This window comes from Heliangelus exortis, chromosome 4 (genome assembly GCF_036169615.1).
Source record: "Heliangelus exortis chromosome 4, bHelExo1.hap1, whole genome shotgun sequence".
NCBI classification, from domain to species: domain Eukaryota; kingdom Metazoa; phylum Chordata; class Aves; order Apodiformes; family Trochilidae; genus Heliangelus; species Heliangelus exortis.
The window spans coordinates 1,522,563-1,536,490 of NC_092425.1; the positions used below are offsets into that span (position 1 = coordinate 1,522,563).

Consider the following 13,928-nt stretch of genomic DNA (forward strand, 5'->3'; position numbering starts at 1 on the left):
CCCAAGATTACAAGGATAATGGGGGTTTTTTGTTTGGTTTTTCTTCTTCGCTTGCTTTTTTGGTTTTGTTTTTTTAATTATCACTTCATAGGTGATCTGTCTCTGCATTAGGGACAATATTTTCCAGTCTATAAGCATGGTGCTGCTTTTCAGATACTCCATTTTTTAATTCCCATCAGAAAACCAAAGTGCTGATCCAAATACGACACTGCTGGTTGACACAACTATTGTGTTTGCAGCTTTCCAAAAAAGCTGTCAGGATGACTAGGAGAAGAAATGTTTGGTTTATTATTTATAAGAAATGCTGGCTTTCCAGTGCCAGCTAATTCACTTAAGATGTTACACCAGTGCACTAGATTCAGCTGAGCAAGGGATTTCCAGCTTTGCACAGTTATGGCTTTGGGAGCTAATACTGCTTGCAGCAGGGTTGTTGTTTTCTTTCCTTTTTTTCTCAGGGTTTTTCATTTTTCACACAAGTTAGCTAAATCCTGGAGCTTCTTTGTATGCCCTTGAATCTAAACCTCCAGGTTTCAAAGCAAATTTGTTTTCTTTTAAATCTTATTCATTCTCTCTTGAATGTGAATCCCAGAAATATTTAACTCCTTGGAAATACCCAGATGCTGCTGCTGGATGTGAGAGAGGTCTGACTTGCAGTGTAGTGGCACAGGTGAGGCAAGAAGTGACATTTTCTTGTGTTGGACACTGCACAAGGGTGAAGCACGAGCACATTTTTAACACCCAATGGAAGAAAAGCAATCAGTAGCAACATTAATAATCATAAATCTTGGTATTTTCAGCTCTCTGAGCTTTTCTACTGTGGAAAGGATAACTGCACATATTTGCTGCCCCATCTCCAGCTGTAAAATCCAAGCACCAATTTTTGGTCCTCTCCACCAACACCCTTTGCCATGATAAAGGCTGATGAAAAAGCAACCACCTCATTCTTTTTGGTGGCTGTTCTTCTGAAGATTTAAAAAAAAAAAAAAAAAGACAGAAAAGAAACAAACAAAAAAATAAACCAAAACCCAAACCACACCCAAAACAAAACAAAAAGGGAAACACCTTCATTTTTAAAATACTGGGAGGTGACTGGGAGGTGAGGAGAGATCAGGGGTAGAAACCAAATGGAGGAACTGAAGGCAACAGATTTCCCTTCCCATGCAGAGGAATGGGGAGGATAGAATCACAGGAAGGTTTGGAATGGTTTGGGTTGGAAGGGACCTTAAAGCTCCCCCAGTTCCAACCCCCTGCATGGACAGGGACACCTCCCACCAGCCCAGGTTGCTCCAAGCCCCATCCAACCTTGGACACTGCCAGGGATGGGGCAGGAGAAACAAGGGAGCCAAAAAATCCCCCCTAAGGTTTTGGAGCAGTTACCTCCAGCAGGGAGAGGCCAGGGGCAGTGCAGCTGTGGGCATCCTGACTGAGAGCTGCTTTCTCATTAGTAATTTATGTAATTAGTAATTCATCATTAGTAATTCATGGCTTTCAGGGGGGTGGGGCATGGCTGCTCAGCAGCTCAGTGAAATCAGCCCCCTCCTGGGTGTCCAGGTGAGGAGGGGGCAGGGGGCACTGGTGGCAGAGCCCTGATTTGATGGGTGGATGCCCAGCTGGTCTGCATCAGTTCCCAAGGGAGGACAAGCAAGCTTGCAGAAGCTCTCAAGGATGCACGACTTCCCTGTTGATTCCAGACATTTTTTCCTAATCCATCCCCCAAGAGGCTGCCCTCCTGCTGCAAACTGCTGAGCCACTCACCTCTGTCCCAAGAGCCACACCACAAAGCTTTGCTTTCCTTTGAAACCACCACCTGCCCACTGGGATGTCAGAAATACACAAAACAAAACCAAAACTCCAAGAAAACCAAAGAAACGACAACAAAACAAACCTAAACTCCACAACCTCTGAAACAAAGCAAAAGAATTCACCTCAGGAGAAGAAAACTTTCCAGCAGCCAGACACCACACAACTGCCTTGAATGACACCAGGACAATAGCCTCAGGGAGCTGATGCAGAGAGCTTGGATAGCCAAATTTGCAAGCATTAAGCAGGGAGAACACCCCTGGCCCTGTTTTGTGAATAGTTTGCATTTTTTATTGTTGTTGTTGGGCTGAGACAGCCTGATGAGGGACCTTAGGCTAGAAAGCAACGTGGATAAAAATAAAAACCAGCCAGGGATGGCTTGCTGCAGGGAACACAAACTGGCTGAGATGGTGGCTTGGATAAGAGGCCAGGAAGCTTTATTAATTAACTGACTGGCAACAGGCACTGCACAGGCAGCAGCAGCCCCTGCCAGCATCTGCTGCCAGCTCCCTCCTCCTGAGCCCACTGCCCAAGGCTCCGGGGCACACTGGGGGGATGGAAAAGCAGAGTGCAGGTGATGCTCATCAGCCATCAGTTCCCTGCATCTCCTGCTCCAGTGATCATGGCCTGCAGACAGGCAGCCCAGGAAAGGATGAGTTTCTAATGAAGGATACAACTGTGCAACCCACCAGCCTGTGAACACAAAGAGAGCCTGGAAGTTTACAGCCCAGCTTCTGAGAAACAGCCATCAGAAAAGCAAACATCTCTGGCCAGGCAAGCACTCCACACCACACTTCCCCAGGCATTGCAGCAGCAGCTGCCCAGTGCCAGACCCCAAAACCTCCATTTGCTGGGATGGATGTGCCACCCTGGCCATGCACATGTCCCTCCCCCCCCCAAAAAAGCACTGCAGCAAGACCCCCCCTTGCTGCTGGCAGGTTTTGGGTTGCCTCAGCAGTGCACATGGCAGAGAGCAAGCACTGCCACCAGCCAAGCACCCAGCAACAAATCACTACCAGTCCCTTGTAGTCTCCCTGGAAACACACTGGTGGGCTTTGCAAAGAGTGGGACCTGCACTGATGATGATGATGATAATTGATGGGACTTGTCATTTGTTTATTTATTTATTTCTCTTCACCTCCTTCCCTAGTTCTGTGACCAAACAGCCCGGGGTTGTAATTACCAGCGTGCTGCCTTCCTGCTGCTAGCAAAAGTGCAGAGGGGGAAAAAAAAAAGAGAATGTGGTGGGCAGGGGAACACAAGGGGGATTAAATGCCAACATAAATCATTCTGAGGGGGTAGGGAACGATTTTTTTTTTCACATCCCATTCACTTTTTAAAAAGCACAAACACCTCCAAGCGACACCTCCTTGCCTCCATTGTGAAATGGGAAACGGGGTGATGTGTGGCTCCCAGCCTCCCTCTCTGCTTCCCAGAGGAGTCCTCTTGGATGCCACCAGCATCCATGCTCAGCCCTGGCCTCAGGTGCCCCATGTTTGACCAGTCACCTCAGATGAAGCCAGAGACCAGACCCAGAGGAGAACTGGCAGTCCCGAGCCCAGCATCCTTACATCCCCTGAATAATTCCTGATGCTAGCCCCTCTCTCTCCATATATGTGGTTTTCATACCTTCAGATTGCTGTGCCTGGCCACCCTTTCCTCTCCCCCCTTTTCCAGAGTGGCTCCACCTGTCAGTGCTGCTCCAGGCTCTTGCTCCCTGGCTTTGTTGTGCATTCAGTGGCTTCCAGAACCACAGCACCACCACAGCCAGCAGCCACCTTGGAGATCATCCACTCCTGCCCCACCATAACCACCAAAACAGCTCCCAGAGCACCACATTTACCTCAGTTTTGAGCACCCCCAGGGATGGCGACTCCACCACCTCCCTGGGCAACCTCTTCCCACCCCTCACCACTCCTTGGGTGGAGAATTTTTTCCAAATAGGACAAGGCCGTGGTTTTGTGGCACTGTTTTTCTCACTCCTTGCTTTTTCTTTCCACCCCATGCCTCATACCTCAAATACGAGCTGTTTCTCCCCTTTTTTCAGGAAATCTGCCCGGAGGAAGGTTCCAGCTGTCCCAGGAGGCTGGGAAGCTCTGTGAGGGAGGTCGAGCAGCGGCTGTCACCTCCGCCATCTTCCGGTCTCGTCTTCCCGCCACGAGGCCGAGGGCGGCTCTTAGCAAAGAAGGTTTGGCAGTGTCAAAATCCTCTTATATTTTGGCACCCAAATCTCTCATCTGCCTTAGTGAATGCTAAATAAGCTACTGGAAATTCTTTGTGAATTTTTAATTGGTGTTTTCACAACCTTATTCTTGATATTTCTAAGAGAAATCAGCAGATGCTCACAAGAGCCCTCAGAGGAAAGTCTCTCAGACATGTGAGGGACGAGTCTGAGGAAGAGCTGAATGTCCTCTACCTTAGCACTGCCTGAAGAGAAACCTCCTAACTCGTCTCAGCTTCAGAAAATACCCTCCAGGACTGGAAAAGGTAGGTTGAAATTGCCAAATTCGTGCAAGCAATAGATTTTACATACAAAGACTGGAGGCCTGGGTGAGCAGCATTTGGTCTCTAGTTCACACACAGAGCAAGGTCCCAGCGAGACAGACATGTAATGCTTTTCCCTGGAGACAACACAAAATTCTATTTTATACAGCTACAATATGAAGGAAGAAACAAAAACTTTAAGATATGTAGGAAATAGCCAGTAGCAGGGTTCCAAAGCCTACATTTTACCTCAGTTTGCACCCTCTCCCTCTGTGCTCCATCTCTGTCTCCACATCCATCTCCCATGGCTCCTGCTGAGCTGCTTTGCTGGCTATGGCCAGAGGGGACCTTTTTTTTTCCTTTTTTTTGGGGGGGGGAGAGGGGGGTGGAATTGAGGGGGTGTCAACCCCTGATACCCTTCCCTTTGCTGCAGGGAACCTCACACTGAAATTCCCTCAGAATCTGCCTGCCCTGAGGAGGGAGCTGGCACCAGCCAGCCCAGAACAAGGCATTCTGTCTTTCATAACATTAGGAGCAAAAGCTTCTGGTTATTTTCCTGCTTCTCCCTGAAAAGAACATCTCCTTGGGAGAAAACCCAAGGGGGCAGAACGGTTGCCTGGTGCTCCCGCAGCTATGGATGGCAAAGCAGAACCAGAACCAGAAGCAGAACCTGAGCCAGGCAAGGCGAGGCTGTCAGGGATGGGGAGATGGCATGGAGCTGGGAAGGCGATGCTGGAAAGCTCTCATCCCCTGCCAGCATCTCTCATCTCCTCCCGCTGAAGGAGGAGCGAAAATCCCCGGAAGGCTGGGGTGGGCATCCTGGGAAGCTCCCGCCTCTTCCCAGCAGGATGCAGGGGGTGATGGACACGGGCTCCGCGCAGCATCACTGCTGCCTTGCCCAGCCTGGCAAAAAAAAAAAAAAAAAAAGGTCTGAGCATCACAGCTTCCCTCAGCCTGCACAGCACCCCTCTGCCTGCCTTCTTACACCCCTACACTCAGCCCAGGGGGGTGCCTGGGGTTTTGGGGTGTAATTTCACAATCGATCGTTGCATCGAGTGTAATCTCACCCCCTCCAGCCCCGCACAGAACAGCTCCGTGTCTCTAAGTCAGGCAAGAACCCAGTAGTGCAAACGCTGCAAATCCCTCCCTGCTACTTGTAGGATAAAGACAGCCCGATTCTTACCAGCTGCAGCACGCAGGGTCCCGGAGCCAGCCTGTGCATCGTGGGGAGAAAAGAGAAAAAAAAATGAAAAAGAAAAATCTCTTTCATGAAAGAGAAAAATCAGCACCTGGTAATTAATGCTGCCACCCATTCGGGGGGTTCCCCCTTTGCTTGCTGGTGAGCCCCAACAGCTGGAGGCTTCTGGGGATGGCAGGGACCCTGGGTGCACCCCAGCAATCAACACCCCTGCGGTTTTGGGCATCACGGGGCCATATTTAGAAGGCCCTGCTGTCACCATGGCAACGATTTCACTTACACATAGTGATGGGCAGGCTCCCAACCTGCACAGGGAGAAGGGTGGCAGCACCAGGAGCTCCTTACCCAGGGGCTGCACTGCTGCTCCCCTCCCAGCACGGTTCAGGTACAAGGTTTGGCCCTCCTGGATGTTCTGGGTGGCCATTCAAACATTCATTCAACCAGTGCCTCAAATGAATCCCCTGGTAGAGAAACAGAGGAGAAGAAAGGAATTCCCATGCTCTCTTTCTTCCCAGGAGGTGTCCTTCAGTTCAGGGCAGACATCTGCAGAGAGCCCTGGAAGGATGGACCTTGCCAGCCTCTGCTACTCTGTGAAAGTGCAGTTTTCCAGGAGGGACAGAGGAGAGGAGGCAGCCACAAAGCACCCTGCACACCATGAGGGATGGAGGCAGCTTTTGAAGAGGATGAGGTCTGCACCCATGGTCTGGGAGGCTGGGGCACCAGCAGAAGACTTTGGAAAGAGAAAGGTAGAACATAAAGCACCATTCTATCACTTCAATAATTTATTCCCTGCTTCTTCTGCCGCTCCTGCTGGCAGCTCTAGGACAGGGCCATGTCCAACAGCAACACACAGCTTCCCACCAAGCTTTTCATTTGATTTTCAACCCACCACATCCCCCAGATCTGACAGTGAGTAGGGGTGTATCTGCTGTGATCCACTGCCAGAGCAGCAGCTGCCCAATAACCAGGCAAGCCCACCCCAAAACACCTGTCCCAAAGGGTTTAGTACCCCAGCCACTTAGAAACCCCCACAGTTTTATCCTAAAACCATCCAAATGCTCACATGAGCATAACATAATTTAATTTTCAGTGTTCAGCAGAATATACTTTTCATGGCGCCTCAGCTGTGGCACAGAGATAAATGATGTGTTTAGTCTTCTGATCATTTTGCTAAAGCTTCATTCCCAGCTGATCTCTTTTGAATGATCCATATTTCAGGGCTTTTTATCCTTAATTAATCTTGGTGATAATAAGAAAAAAAATAGTTTGGGGGAAAAAAAATTATTTTCTGTTATTAAAATCATGCTTCCCCCCATTCTTCTCTCCTTTCCCTCCCACCCCCCCAGCCTTGGCCTTTCACTGTCCTTGCAAACAGGCAATAACCAAGACCTCTCTACTGGGTGTGATGCTGCAGGAGACTGGAAATATTTCTAAGCCAGGAAATGATGACAGTTATGCCATTAGATACAAAGGTTTTCATGCACAAGCTCCACTAAAAAAAAGCATTACATAGTTAATAATACTACTCCAAACCCACTACCAGCTCTAAATGGCCCAGATATCCTTTTGTCCTGCTGCTCCATGCTGTATTGTTGTCTTTTCCTAGGAATGCTTTGGGAAAGAGTGCCAAAGTGTACTGAAGAAACCTGGAGGGAGGGCCAGATGAGACATGCAGACACAGTGAGGGGGGAAAAAGGCAGGTATGGCAGCATCCTACTTCTGTGTTTATTTTGTCTCATGATGCCTGTGGGGTAATTTCCAATCTGAAATGCTCAAAAAGATCATATCCTGTCCCCAAAACACCCGTGTTGGTTAACATATATACATACAGACATATATGCACATAGATCTTGCAGGCAGTGCCTGTGTTGATGCTACTTTCACACTCCTGATGAAGCTGTGAGGAGCTGGATGTAATTCTGTCACACCAGATGCAAAGGTTAAGCTGGGTTATCTGTGCTGGAAAAACCACAATAAAGGTGCAACCCGTAGGAACTGGAAATAAACAGATTAAGTACTTCCAGAGATAGGCTTTACCTAAAACTTCATACTCTAGGAATGTCACAGATGCCAAAGACCAACCCAGCAGGAAAGCCTGGGTGGCACAGAGCAACCATGGGTTCAGTAACTACAGCATGGATATCGTGATCTTAACAGCCACCTACACCTTAATAATCAGAATAATTTCCTGACCTCACAGCACACATTTTCACCCATTATGGGGCACTGCCACAGAGCTGCTCCCTCACAAGGACGAGCCCACTTGCATTTTGGGCAAGCCAAGTGTCAGCTCAGGTTGGTCAACAGCAAACACCTCACTTGGGAGCCCCCAGGACCAGTCTCTGAGAGACCCGAGGCTGGGAAGTTGGGGGAGTGCAGGTCCCATCTCTGCTCTGCCCTTCAGGAACCTGCAGCCACAGAGTCCCAGGGAGCCCTGGCTGCTCTGCCAGCCCTTTGGGAGCAGAGTTCCCACACGCTGCTCCTGCCAGGGAGCTCTGGAGGCACAGAAACCCCCACGGACACAGCCGGGACATCTTCCCCCAGCTCTGGGGGAGAGTGGGAGCATTCAGCCTCCCCAGCATCACTTCGTGCCCCGTCCTCACCTTCCCCGCCCCGCTCCCCCCTCCCTCATCTCCAACCACGATAATTCCGCGGTTGTCGGAACCCTGGGCCCAGGCAGGGTCCATTTGCTGGGACTCCGGGTCCGGACGGGATCTCCCGCAGCTCCGCGCTGCTTCCCCGGGAGCTCAGCCCTCCCCGCGTCCCCCCCCCGCAGCCTCGGGGCTTCCTGGGGACGGGAATCCCGGAGCCCTCCCCGGAGCCCGCCTGACTCATCGAGTTGCTGGAGAAGGGAGGTTATTTCTGGATTTAACTTTCCGGACCGAGGGAAACACTGCCGTGTCAGCACCCAGCTGTGTTTTGAAGAGGTTGCTTGGCAAGGCTCGCTAATCCATTTCCATACCAAAGCACACACGCGTGAATCACTCCTTACAAGAAAAAGCTGCGGAGGCGAAAGGGCCAAGAGAAACTCTGCACTGGGAGGTAGCAAAGACGAGACTGACCATTTTTTTTTTTCCTCCACTGTAACTAAAATAGCCACACGGAGGCGGAAAAGACCAGGAGAAGCCCCCGTTCTCCTCCCCCCATCCATCCAGAACTCATCCCCCCATTGCTGTTCCCAGCAGCTCCTCAGGAAGGGGCAGTGTGTTCATTACAGGATGGGTTGGGTGGGAAGGGACCTTAAAGCTCCCCCAGTTCCAACCCCCTGCATGGGCAGGGACACCTCCCACCAGCCCAGGGTGCTCCAAGCCCCATCCAACCTGGATTGAACATTTCTACTTATTACTGCACTTACTGACTGCAACTCACCTCCAAAGCAACATCAGAGCTCCTCAATATGGATGCAAAAGCTTTTGTTACCAATATTATTTCTCATCTCCTAGAAGAAAAAAAAAAAAAAATTGCCTTATTCTCCTGCCATTTCACCCTCTCTCTGCAAACACCAGGGTTTTTTCTACCACCACCCAAGGAACACTCCTACCTCTCTTAATAGAGAGAAAAATCATAAACCTGTGACCTGCTGGTGATGTTTTTGTGCCAAGGGCCCGTCCCCACGGAATTAATCAAGTTTTATTCTAGCTTTTTCATGGGCAGCAGCTGCCTGAACACGTTACCTAGGTCCTGACATGATGGAGGTGATGGCAGCAGCACAGGGAACTGAGGTGACACCCCCAAGGTGACATTGGAGGTGTGATCCTGCTGCAGCCTGATTGCAGTGGGGACTCTTCTGCTCTGTGTCTTTCCCACATGGGCAGGGGTGGATGCAGCAGAGCAAGGTTGGCTGGCAGAGCCACAAGGGATCTGGGAAAAGGAACCAGTGGCAAAACAATGGCTGTAAACGAAGGAAAGACAGAGAGAAGAGAAAGGGACAGGAAGGGAAGAAAGTGGAGAGGAAAGGAGTTGTGTGGAAGGGAGCTTCCTCCAGCAGTGATCCCCTTTTAGTAATCCCAATCCCCTTCTCCCAGTCTCCCACGGAAAGCTGTCCAGGGTGCACAGAGAGGTAGGTGCCAAAGGGAACTCAGGAACAACTTAAAATGCCACAAGCATTTCTTGCTTAGCCAAATTTCTACCAATCACCTGTGAGGAATATTGTCACCACCCAGAATTTCCTCTTCCAACACCAAAAGGTAAAATCTTCCCTGCAGCTGGCTCCTTTCCACCACAACATTCCTGTACAGATTCCTGGCATCCATTTGACAACACAGCACCAACCAGGTCCCCTCAGACACATTGTGCTCAGTGCTTCCTTCAACATTTACCTCCAATCTTTGCTCACCAATATGCTCAGACCACTGGCCCTGCAGCTGCTCCTTATTTATATATACTATTCTACTTATGTAGTCTTCAAGTATCTTTTCAAAATAAACCACCCATTCAGAGAGCTGTTAAATATTATTGCTATGTGATGAGCAAGCAAATGTGGTATTTTCTGCTATGACCATAGGAAAGAAAGTATTGCATTTTCCTGGAATAAGTGCACTAAACTCTGAATTTGCTTCTGTCTCAGCTCCTGCCGTTGTTTCCATACCCTAAAATCTCATTATTGGCTTTCCTTCCAGGGTCCTTTAGCCAATATCTCTACTTTAAATCTCTTTCTTCTCCTCATTGCATCATTTCCCACTCAGTTATACCCTGCTCCTTCTATTCAGCTGTCTGGAAAGTTTTCTGATGCTTTTCCCCCACGATCAGCAGATGTAACTCAGTTGGACCATTTCTATTTTTCTCTCTTTGTTTGAGGTGTCCCTTTCTTGGTCAGTTTGCAAGCCCTGCCTCACAAGTTCAGTTGGGATTTTGAGGTTTTTGTTTAAATTTTCAATTTTCAGTTGAGATTTTTTTTTTTTTTAAATTCCTGCCCTTTTATCCTGCAGAGAGCCCAGGCTTGGGGTGGTCATCCCAGCTGGCTTCATGACATGTTTGGACCCTTCCATTGGGTCCAACCCCCTTGGTCACAGCCACCCTTGCACTGAAGCTGAGCTGCTCCAGCCCTTTGGCCTGCAGCATGGATTTCACCCCTGCAACCTCAGCTCCTTCCTCTGCCAGGCACTGAGCCTCAGCCTGCTTTTTATCATGGACTTCAAACCTTTATTTCCCGTGCTATTCCCTGCTCTCCTTTTATTCATGACTGCCTTCAGGTCACAGCCTGATCTCCAGCACCATTTTTAAGTGCACATCTAGACTTAGGTGAATGTTATCAGCCTGAATGGTTTGCTATTGCCTGCCCAACTTCTGCAGCTCATCATCTCACTCCTCCAGCCTAAGTGCTCAGGTCTCTTCCAGCACTGCCATTATCACCTCTTCTCCTACCTGCTTTGAGAAAGGAATGAAATTCCTACTCCAAGCTCTCCTGCCAGCCCCACTCATCACTCCTTTCCTTGCTTTGACACCCAGGACCGTGGCTGCAGTGGTTCCTCAGCTTGTTGCCTCAACATCAGCTCTGCAGCCTTGTTTGAGCAGAGGCAGTGTCAGCTTCCCATTCCCTTCAGAGTGCACTTGCTTCTCATTTTAGAAAAATGCAGTCCAAGTGCAAAGCTTATTAAATACCCACTGAAACCAATAAACCACTAAGTGACAGATAAACAAATTACCTTCTCCTCAGGCAACCTCCTCAGAAGGCCAGCTCTTCCTCCCCAGGGAGGCACACGATTCCTCACTGCTGTGATGTCCTGGTAAGACAGCTGCACTACAACAATGACTGCACATAAATCACATGCTTCAGGGCTTCACCTGCCTGCCTGCTGACTCCATCAAGGGACAATTTTCCCTTGGTACAACACTGCCCAGGTTTTTTTATGACTTCTTTGCCACCTTTGAAGCACCAAGGATTAGGGACACAGGAGAGGATAGAACAGCACTGAGACAGTGTAGAGTTCTCCCTCTTGCAATTGGTACCTATCTGAGTAATTTGCTGATGTGATTTATTACCAAATTGGCACAAAACCATTATTCCAGCCTGCCACTATCCTCTCAGACTGCTGAGGCATCCATTTTCTCTTACCTTCTTATTAAATCTCAGCTCTGCAACCACAACCCATTCTTCTTCCATTTATACCTGAGGTGTGGCTCCCACCTCTTCATCTTCAATGGCCAGAAGTGTCTTCTCTTCTCTTCAATTATTGGCACCAATGTCTGCTGAAGAGATGTGATGATACACAGAGGAAACTGGGCAGGTATTTTTAGCTTTTCCCCTCCTCTACTCAGCTCTGGTAGAGATACACCTGGAGCAGCATGTCCAGGTCTGGGCTCCCCAGCACAACAGTGACATGGACTTACTGGAATGAGTTTAGCAAAGGGCCCTGAAGATGATGAAGGGACTGGAACAGTAACCTAAGAGGAGAGACTGAGAGAGCTGGGACAGCTCAGCCTGGAGAAAAAGTGTTTAAATACTTGACGGGGGCAGTAAAAATGATGAAGCCAGGCTCTTCTCAGTGAGGCTCGGCAACAGGAGCAGAGGCAGTGGGCACAAACTGAAATATAGGGAATTTTTAGCAATAAGAAAAATCTTTTTTACTGGAAGAGCTGTCAAGCACTGGCAGAGGTTGCTCAGAGAGCTCCAGCTGACCCTGCCTGAGCAATTGGGCTGGAGGAGCTGCTGTCAGCCTTGCCTGCCAACCTCAGTGAGTCCAAGTTCTGTAACCTAACAGGTTCCTCTGGCCTAAAATGCTGTGAAATTAGTGCAGGCCACAGTGTTCAACTGCTCCCTTAAAGCCAAAGGGATCATTAAACACCCAGATCTTGGCAGGAACAGACACACTGGATCACACTGTGGCTGCCTGCATCAGCTGCCTCGGGGCTGTGAGGGTTAAAGTGGGGAACAACCACCTCTTGCTCAAGTCTTGCTGCTGTAAGAATTACCCAACCAGGCTGAAACCTCCAGCAAACATCCACACAAACCTCCTCCCAAAAGGGAGAGAACTGTGATGGCCACGAGTGGACTCCAGAGAGGAGCAGAAGTGTCCTGTCTGCCACCCCTGCAGACTTCCCCTGACAACAAAATTAGGCCCTTAGCACATTTTTTGCTGGGTTACTTCACCTAAACCCAGCTTCTGGCAGGGATGACAGCCCAGGCAGCCCTTCCCTTTGCAGTCCTGTGCCGTGGCAGAACAGAGCCCAGAGCACAAAGCCACCTGCCAGCTCCATGGAATGTCTCACATTGAGTTAGTTACAAAATTTCCAAAAAATCAAGGCCTCACAAACATACATTTTAGAATCCTTACCAGGCTCGATACTGCAAAGCCAGCTCAGCAAGGCAGAAAAAAAAAAAAAAAATTAAAAAAAAGGAAAAAAAAAATCCCCTACCTCTATCTCCATCAGCTCCTCCTTTTCCTGACTCCACAGGAGTGGCTGAAGTCCTCTGTGTTTTCACATATGAACATACACATATGAAGACAGGGACATTCATTTTTTTTTCCCTGAATCACTGAAGAACCAGAAAGTTCAAGTTTTTGCAAGCCAGAACCAGCCATTTTTAGCAGAATCAAATGTCCTCACAGAAGCAACTAAGAGAGTGATCTGCAAACTGTTTTTCAAACAGTTGCTTTGGTGCTTGTGGTTTTTTTAACATCTGAAATAGGTGGCTCTCACACCCCTCTTTGTAAAAGAAGTGGGAAGATTCACGGATCTGACTACTGTGAGCAATGGAACCTTGAAAAAAAGAAGGGAAACTGATTTCCAAGGACTAAAATTTTAAATTCAGTCCCTAAATTTTCACTTTTTTGCACCCCGAGCTCAAATGTTTCACTAAAAACGAAAGCTGAAGTGCAAGTGGACAGAAGCAGCAGCCTCTCTCAGTGCCTGTGTTTAGCCCTGCTTTCTGACACCAGTTTCACTGGCCAGATTCTCAGGAGAAAGCCAGACTTCTCTAGAGGCTCCAGATGAGCCTCCTCTGGCAATAAAAAGGGGCTATCAAACAAAATTTTTAAAGAATTTATACCTGTGCCTGACAGCTGGCACATCTGGCACAAGCTTAAGCAGAATTAAACACAGTGCAAGCTTGGGGGGAAACCTGGACAAAACTGGAATGTTGTCTTCTTCAGAAAATGTATGCTAGGAGCTTATACCCTACAAGTTTGTAGGGTATATATCAAAGCCAACAGTTTGATAGCTGTTGAAAAGGGAAATGATGATAGTGCAGAAAAGATACCACGTGCATCCAATAATAGCACCTCACACAGTGGGAATAAAGTGGTTAAAAAATACAGTGGATCCTAACGTAGGCACCAATGATGTTTTGGGCAATAAAGCAGCATATTTGGTAAGCAGGAAGAAACCTGTACTGGGAGACAAACTGATGAGGCCAGGAAATCCCCAACTCAGCCTTCAGTAGCACCAGGGTTTTCCTTCAAACTGACCAACCAGCTCCTTCTGCAGCAGGAAAAAGAAGGGAGAG

General features: G+C 48.6%; 1 long non-coding RNA gene across 1 annotated transcript in view; it reads right to left on the reverse strand.

The window, feature by feature from the left end:
• The window catches only part of LOC139796316 (uncharacterized), a 30,887-nt gene extending 26,953 nt beyond the window's left edge, over nucleotides 1-3,934 (reverse strand). Inside the window, exon 1 of the long non-coding RNA XR_011725939.1 lies at nucleotides 3,815-3,934. This is a non-coding gene — a long non-coding RNA (uncharacterized lncRNA). The remainder of the gene's footprint in view (nucleotides 1-3,814) is intronic.
• Nucleotides 3,935-13,928: the final 9,994 nt, after the last annotated feature.